A 7,229-nucleotide genomic window follows, 5' to 3' on the forward strand; every position below is an offset into this window, starting at 1 on the left:
GTTTAGATAATCATAGACATGATTGAACTAAAGTCTCTTAAGAAAAGCATAAAAACAACAAGGAAAAGGAAGAAAGATTCTTGGCGGTGGCCCTCCATGCTTTTATTCCACTCTTCAAACCCTAGATGATGCCTAAAAGCATCCTAGGGACTCCATTTATAGTTGTGCATCCCTCTCTTACGCATCGACTTAAAATTTTTGAAAACCGCTTGCGAAAGACCTTAATTTATGCAATCTGCATTGGCCCTGCGTTACAACTCTACGCAATTTCGGTGGCACCAAAGTTGCCTTCTGAAATTGCATGTATAGAGTACTTAGGTGGCACTAAAATGGTAGTAGGTGGCACTGAAATGGTAGTAGGTAGACCGAAATTGGTTTCGGTGGCACCGAATTAAGCTTAGGTGACACCGAATTAAGCTATTTTCTTACTAGACTATTTTGTGCACTTTTGGTGGCACCAGAATTGGCTTAAGTGGCACAGAAATTGGCTGCTTTTCTGCTATTTAACTTATGCTTCTTTTCTCCATCCTTTGCCCTTAGTTTCCTTAGATCTTTAGCACAAAAATTCTCCATTCTTTGTCTCCTAAGATCCCACCTTTGCCTTGGTGATTCTTGAGCATTAAATCCATACTTTTAGCATTCTTTTCAATCTAAGCTCTTAGATTCACCTTGTAACATAAACATGATTAAAATAAAACATTAAGCATTATCATGTTCATAAAACCAAGTAATAAATGGGGGATAATATGTAATATTTGACCCTCAACACAACTCCGACCACCAAGTTCACACATGCCAACACTTCCTTAATATGCAACTTCAACGACTGTTTCGCCATATTCTAAACTAATGCAATGCGGTGCATGATCATGTTAGCCAAGTGGTTAATTATGCCTATTCATCTAGTAATTTGGGGAAGTTAGGATATCTCTCTTTTAATCATCGATCTCAACTGAATTACTAGGCACGGGACGACTGTAGCAGTCCTATGCCTGTATTCTTAATCCGTCTAGGTCCGTCATGGCCAGATAAATGCATACGGAAGGAAAATTATAAAAGTGGTGCTCGTGGTCACTATAGGAAGGTTTGTCACCCTAGCGTAGGTCGACATCATGGACATAATGACTCATACCACCATGCCCAGCTCATGAGTCTTAAGGATTGTAGTACAACTGATTGATAGTAATCCTTTACAATAGTAAGGAGGTACTCTAGATTCAAATAGTTGTGATCATACATGGTGAACATATAGTAGACAAACCGGTTCTTTGGGCAATTTCAGTTAATGTGAGCATAGACTAACGTAACCGGCATGGAGTGTGTAAACACCCCGCGCGGCCTAGCCACTGCTGATAGTCAACATCCGACGCATATCATTCGAACTTACCCAGGGTGGCCAACCTAAATCGGCCAGCCAAATGTGAAAATTTACCAGCTACCTAGACTACTCTCATAGTCCTATTCCTATTCAAATCATGTCAACCAACATTCACAATGCATGACTTAACATTTAGTAATCAATTTTGATAAACTACTCACTTAGGCATTTCATCAAACACATAGACATCATTTCACTACAACTTGTAATTCATTTAATAGATATTTAAATATACCTAAGATAATAAGTAAACTCTATATTAGCAATAATAAATCATTAACTGGACTAGTAGCAGTGATAAATCACAACATAATCACTTATAGTCTGCACCTTCGATAGCACGTATGACTCAAACTCGCTCCTAGGAATATGTTTCCAAGGAAGGATCGTCGGTCACCTATATAAGCACATGGGTTCATTAGGGTTGGGAAAGACCCATTTAGAGACCTATTTCTTTAAGGAAGTTTGTAATCTTTACCCTAGTTGTAGTTAGGGGAGTTCCGACGGCGAGAGTGGTGGTAATTAGGCTTACGAGTCAAACGGAGAAGAATTGTCCTTTGTAGCAAGCATTACTTTAATCTTTCTCTTCCTTATCTTTATCTTTTCTCTTCTCTCTCTCACCTTAGGGTTCTTAAATTCGTATTTGGAGGAAATGAGGTGATTTGGGAATCTTTTATAGCTCTAGTGGGTGTGCAAATGGCCCTAAGGCCACTCTATTTGGTATTCATACCCTATGGGCAGTCCTTTCTAACTAATAGAGGCCTCAGGAAGGCCTACAGGCTCATTTATGCCATGTGGCAGGTATCCTATCAATGGATCAATGCTAGGACACAGTTTTGGTGCGATCGGATAAACATATTAGCCGTGGAAAGCCTATGTCAAATCAAAGGTTAGTAATGTTCAATCGGGGCCAAGGTTATACGGATGTGTGTGGAGAATTTTCCTTACTCCCCGTGTGAAGTTCATTCATAAATTGACGGTTCGAAATTATCAACTTTGAGTAAGAGTGGACAACCTAATTCACTTAAGTTTTAGCTTCTTCCTTTAGGGTATTTGCACTTCTTATACACTCGTCCCTCTGCTCAAGTTGAGTGGTTCTAGACACTACCCAGGTCCTACTCCCACGATGGACGTCGAGCCCAGTAAGGTAGACATTTCTCTATAATTTCAAGGCTAGGAGACCCTCGACGTGCGGTCTGGGTTCCTCGAAGAGTTTTAGGGCATTCCTAAGAGAGGTGACCCTTGAAATTTCACTTAGGTTATCGGATGGTGGTGCGTTAGTGCACTTGTGATCCTAGACTACATTTATTGGTAGGAATGGTGGCCCAAACTTAATTTCTCGAATGTTATGTACTAACCTACACCTAATTGTTGCAAGTTAGTCGAGTATGGCCCTCGGGTGGTCTTGCCTATGGTTGAACTCGGGTCTCAGTACGAAGTTTTTCAAAATGTTACAACCTACCCCCCTTAAAAGAAATTTTTATCTTAGAAATTTGTACCTTCTCATATTCCTCGAGAATTTGTGGATAGTTCTTGCAAACCTCAGCCTCCGTCTCCCAAGTGGCTTCCTCCTCGGTGTGATGCGTCCATAACACTTTCATGAGTGAGATGACCTTGTTGTGCAACACTTGTTCCCTCCTCTCTAAAACACGTGTGGGCCGCAATACATAGGTAGCATCTTCTCTTAGTTCTACTTGCTCCCACTGATGATCTAAGTAGGGTCGAGAACTTATTTCTTAACATTGACACATGAAACACGTTGTGCACGCCTATGAGTGGCATAGGAAAAGCGAGACGGTATGCCACAACACCCACTTAATCTAAAATCTGAAAAGGCCCAATAAATCTCGGTGTGAACTTTCCTTTCTTGCTAAAATGGAGCAATCCCTTCATTGGAGAAACTTTGAGGAATACATGGTCCCCAACCTTGAATTTTAAATGTCTTCGTCTTGTATCGACACAACTCTTTTGCCTACTCTAGGCAGCTAGGAGTCGACGCTTGATAATATCTATCTTTTTTGAGGTTGCCTGAACCAAGTCTAGGCCAACTAAGCTCCTTTCGCCGACTTCTGCCCAACAATGTATAGCCCGACATGGGCGTCCATACAAAGCCTCGTAAGGAGCTATGCCAATGCTTGCTTGGAAGTTGTTGTTATAGGCAAATTTGGCATAAGGGAGGCAGTCTTCCCAGCTGTCCTTGAAGTCAAGCATGCACGCTCGCAACATGTCTTAGAGTATCTGATTCACCCGCTCCGTCTACCCATCAGTCTGAGGGTGGAAACCAGTACTGAATTTCAGCTTCTTCCCCATCACTTCTTGGATTCGGGTCCTAAAAATAAACGTGAACCATGTGTCTCAGTTCGACACAATTTCTAGAGGAACTCTATGCAGTCGTACTATCTCTTTTATGTACAGCTTGGTTAGGTCATCCGCAGAATTAAAAACTCAAATTGGAAGGAAGTGGGCTGACTTCGTCAACTAATCCACGATCACCCAAATAAAGTCATGCGCCTTTCTTTTCCTTGACAATCCAAAAATGAAATCCATGGATATGAAATCCCACTTCCACTCGACTATGGGCATGGGTTGAAGTAGACCCGGGGGTCAACGGTGCTCGACCTTTATTTGCTGGCATGTAAGGCATCGGGACACGTAATCTACTATTTAGGCCTTCATGTTGTCCCACCAGTATGAATGCTTCACGTCCCGATACATCTTCGTACTACTCGGGTGCATTGCCAACTTGGAACCGTGAGCGGCATCTAAAACTTCTCTCCATAGATTATGAAGGTTTAGGATGCATAGGCGGCCACAATATCGTAAGCCTCAATCCAAGTCAATCCTCTTTTCTGATTCTTCACCGTCACCCACCCACTCTTTCATCCTCAACAATAGCTCATCTTCTTTTTGAGCCTCAATGATTTAATCATCGATTAATGGTTGCACATGGAGGTGCGCAGCGCTCTCGAATGGCTCTTCTACTGCCAATCACTGTTCAAAATCTTGCATAAACTCCACCATATTCCACTCCCTTATCATTAGTGGGGCTGCAAATTCCATGGCTTTCTTACGGCTCAATGCGTCGACTACAAGATTGGCTTTGCCAGGGTGGTGGGAGACTTCAAACTTGAAGTCTTTTAACATTTCCATCCAATGGCATTGCCTCATGTTCAGGTCCCTCTATGTGAAGATGTACTTGATGCTCTTATGGTCGCAAAAGAGCTCGAACTCTTCTCCATAGAGGTAGTGCCTCCAAAACATCCATGCAAAGATGATTACTGTCAATTTTAGATAATGAGTGGGGTAATTTTTTTCATATTTCCTTAGCTGTTGAGAGGCATATGTGATCACCTTGTCCTTTTGCATAAGTACACACCCCAAATCGACTCGGGAGGCGTTGGTATAGATGGTGTATTTGACCCCTCGCTCTGGCAACATAAGTATGGGTTCAAACGTTAGCTTGTCCTTCAATTCTTGAAAAGTCGCCTCCTCTTTCTCATTCCAAGCGAACTTAATGTCCTTCCGAGTAAGCTGGGCTAACGGTCGGGCTATTCTGGAGAAATCTTTAATAAATTGATGATAATGGCCGGCAAGTCTGGGAAAACTCCTCACTTCTATAATTAAACCAGGCTGCTCCCAATCTTGTACTGTGGTCACTTTGGCGAGGTCCACTGCGACCCCTTCTTTCGAAACTACATGCCCTAAAAACTTAACTTTCTCTTTCCAAAAGTTACATTTTTAGAATTGCGCAAACATCTGATTATGCCGTAGAGTATCAAAGATCGCTCATAGGTGTTCTTCATGATATTCCTGACTTCTTTAGTATATCAGAATGTCATCTATGAATATGATGACAAATCGGTAGAGATACAGCTGAAACACTCAATCCATGAGATCCATGAATATGGCCGGTGCGTTTGTGAGCCCAAACGGCATCACGAGAAATTCATAGTGCCCGAAGCTAGTCCTAAAAGTTGTTTTATGTACGTCTTCCTTCCTGACACGCAACTGATGATACCCAGACTTTAAGTCTATCTTGGAGAAGTACTGAGCCCCTTTTAATTAGTCAAACGAGTCATTTATCCTAGCAGAGGATACTTGTCTTCACTGTAATGTGGTTTAGCCTGCGATAATCGATGCACAGTCGTAGTGATTCGTCTTTCTTCTTTACGAACAATACTGGAGCTCCTCAAGGAGATATGCTCGGCTATATGAAACCCGAGTCCAACAAATCGTCGATTTGCTTCCTCAATTCCTCCATCTCATATGGAGGCATGCGATACGTTGGCAAGGAGATGGGTGTTGCGCCTGGTACGAGGTGAATAGTAAAATTAATCTCACATTAAGGAGGTAGTCTAGGGATCGTCCTGAACACATCCATGAAATCTTGGACCATTGGCGTGGCTCCAAGTGACGAACCATCATAATCCTCTAATAGGGAAGCATAACAATGAATTCAGAAGGGGTGGCTGACTTGAACTAGGAAGGTGAAGGATGTGCCCTCAGGCCCATGGGTGGTCACCAATCTAGTCTCACAGTCAATCTTTGCCTTCATCTTGGTGAGCCAATCCATGCCGAGGATGATGTCATAATGGTAGATCTTGGTTACGATCAGGTCGATGTGCACCACTTTGCTCGCTAAGTCTATAGGGCAACCCCTATAGAGTTTAATAGTGTCAGGGAAGGTTCCTGCCATGGCGATGACCCTCACCTCATTCATGGGGGTGATATTCAACCCTATACGCTTGACCGTGGAGCATGATATCAAAGAAACAGTGGACCTGGTGTCCACTAAAAGAAACACAGGTGTACCTTGGATATGGGCCGTGACTTCAAATGTTAGTGGTACCGCAACCGCTGATTCAACTGCCTCAGCAGCTAGTGCATGCACACGACCCTGTTGCGGACTCTTAGGTGGCACAGTCATAAGCTGTTAGGACAGCCTATTTCAGAATGTAGGAGCGATTGAATTGTGGTGCCGGAGCCAATGCTCGCAAAGGAGTAGTAATAGTGTGAGGGGGCTGGCAGTTGATACGCTGCGGTGGTGCGTAGCCATTGTCCCTCATTTTGGTAAAGCAGAAGGAGGCATTGTGGCCCACACCATCGCAGTAGGTGCACATGCGATCAGACTGCCTATGTTGGTCCGGTGGAGCCATTAGCGTTGGGGGCGAGTTCAATTACAGCCTCTTGACCGTGGTGCATGATAAATCACAACCTAAGTACTTATAGTCTGCACCTTTTGGTAGTACATTTGACTCGGACTCGCTCCTATGAATACGTTTTCAAGGAAGGATCGTCGGTCACCTATATAAGTACATGGGTTCAATAAGGTTAAGAAAGACCCATTTGGAGAGCTATTTCTTTAAGGAAGTTTGTGGTCTTTACCCAAGGTCGTAGTTAGGGAAGTTTCGACGGCGAGAGTGGTGGTAGTTAGGCTTGCGAGTCAAAAGGAGAAGAATCACCATTCGTAGCAAGCACTACTTCAATCTCTCTCTTCCTTATCTTTCTCTTGTCTCTTCTCTCTCTCACCTTAGGGTTCCTAAATTCGTATTTGGAGGAAATGAGGTGATTTGGGAGTCTTTTATAGCTCCAGATAGTGTGCAAATGGCCCTAAGGCCACTCTATTTGGTATTCATACTCTATAGGCGGTCCTTTCTAACAAATGGGGCCCCCAGGAGGGCTCGCGAGTTCATTTATGCCATGTGGTAGGTTCTCTATCAATAGATCAACACTAGGACACTGTTTTGGTGCGATCGGATAAATAGATCGGCAGTGGGAAGCCTATGTCAGATCAATGATTAGTAATGTTCAGCCAGGGCCATGATTATATGGATGTGTGAGGGAAATTTTT

This window comes from Magnolia sinica, chromosome 3 (genome assembly GCF_029962835.1).
Source record: "Magnolia sinica isolate HGM2019 chromosome 3, MsV1, whole genome shotgun sequence".
In the NCBI taxonomy this organism is placed as follows: domain Eukaryota; kingdom Viridiplantae; phylum Streptophyta; class Magnoliopsida; order Magnoliales; family Magnoliaceae; genus Magnolia; species Magnolia sinica.